Source organism: Marmota monax, unplaced genomic scaffold, assembly GCF_021218885.2.
Source record: "Marmota monax isolate L192 unplaced genomic scaffold, Marmota_monax_Labrador192_F-V1.1 WCK01_AAM20220418_F8-fsc00017, whole genome shotgun sequence".
Classification (NCBI taxonomy): domain Eukaryota; kingdom Metazoa; phylum Chordata; class Mammalia; order Rodentia; family Sciuridae; genus Marmota; species Marmota monax.
The window spans coordinates 13687248-13689014 of record NW_026695241.1 but is presented as its reverse complement, the minus strand read 5'-3'; the positions used below and the strand labels follow the sequence as shown (position 1 = coordinate 13689014).

Below are 1767 nucleotides of genomic sequence, written 5' to 3'. Positions count from 1 at the left end.
CCCCACCCATTTCCCATTCATAGCAAGTAGCTAAGGTTGAAATGAAATATATAGAGAAAGCAATGCTAGACTAACATGGTGGCAAATGAAACAGAGGAAGAGGTGACAGTTAATTGTCAGAAAGGCCTATTAGTAAGACTGAAAGCAAACAGCAAAGCTCCAACTCAGAACAATTTATCAAGTCATGTAACTAAGATTAACACTGGTACAGTGGCCTTCAGCATGGTCCAATTGGGTTGTTGGTTCTATTCTGTGACACTATATATTCAGTGTCACCTTTAGCTTGGTTTTTCATAGTCCAGGGTTGTGGTGGTAATGGTCAGCTTCTTTTTGTCTTTCGTACAAGTGGAAATCTTGTTTCTGTTTTGGCCATGTCTGAGCTGTTACCTTTGGCCTAAAACTGCGTGTGTGTGTGTTTTGCTGGAGATTGAACCCAGGGCTTTGTGTATGCAAGGGAAGCACTCTATTAACTGAGCTATATCCCCAACCTGCCTTTTCATCTTTTAAATCTGACTTTTTTTTTTACTTAAAAATTAAAAAAAAAAAAGAAAAAGAAAGGGGAAAAAAGAATTCTGTGAATGGGGTCAGTCCATTTAGGCCTTCAGTGTTCTGGTGGTGATCTTGTCCTTCTCAATGATGTGGACAATTACTCCAATGCCTAATACTGCACAGCGTTCAGCATGGCTTGGGAGATGGTTTCAAACAGGTGTTCTGGATCCAAATTGGGCTCACAGAGGAACCTTCATATCCTGTACATTTGCTCAGGACAGGTGCCATTAACTACAAAGTCATCAGTCACCTTAGGGCAGTCAATGAGGTCTAGAGAGCAAATGAAGGGCTTAGGGTTCAACCCAGCGATAACTGGCTCTGTGTAGTAGGGGTCACATCTTTTCTCATAGAATAGATTGGCCACCATGATCATGAGGGTATAGGGCTTAATCTGCTGACCTTCCTTCAACTCACATAGGTTTAGCCGGAACTCGAGGTGTGGGCAACTGTCTGGACATCTGTGGTGAGCCGTGCCAGGCCAATGTACAGCCGGTCACCCATAGGAAAGATCTTCTGGAAGTCCATGGTCATTATCTGCACCTGGATCCCCCTGAAGCACCTGTCTGCAGCGATGGCCACACAGTTCTTCTCCTTCATGATTATGATGGCCCTTCTGATATAAGCCATCATAGACATGATTGCTGTGTACCGAGACCGTGATCACTGCTGCAATTCCAGTCTGAAGCTGGCCTTAATGTTTCTCTGTACATGGTGTAAGCAAACCACAATCTATTCTAACAAGCAGCTGAGTCTCAGCCAATCACACTGTAAAATTATGCTAAAATAAGACAGATGAGTGCTATAAACAGTTGGGCTATCTCTAGATCTTATTCCTGTTTTCTGTAGATCACTGGCTATAAATACAACATGCTGTGTGCTAGAACAAAGAATTCTGAGCCATTTTTGGTCTACACTGCTGTCTGATTCTACGATCATGAACATAAGCAATTAAGAACTGCAGAACTAGATTCGTTACAATTTTCTTTTAGGAGAACAAATCAATTGCTTTGGTTATGACAGTGTCACATTCTGATAATTTTGTGCTAGAAACAATGACTGTCACAAAAGGAAATCATTGTGATTGGGCATGCCTTGGAATTGGGAGAGAAAGGTCAATGACACCCCCTTTTGCTCAAATCACACGATTGATATTCAGGAGAGGTGGTAGAACAATGTTGGGGAGAAAACCATAATATTTAAAACAAAAAAAAAAGCAAG

At 41.7% G+C, this 1767-nt stretch overlaps 1 pseudogene; it reads right to left on the bottom strand.

The window, feature by feature from the left end:
* Window positions 1–584: 584 nt before the first annotated feature.
* Window positions 585–1185, bottom strand: LOC124090124 (proteasome subunit beta type-3-like; annotated as a pseudogene).
* Between the last annotated feature and the right edge of the window lie 582 nt (window positions 1186–1767).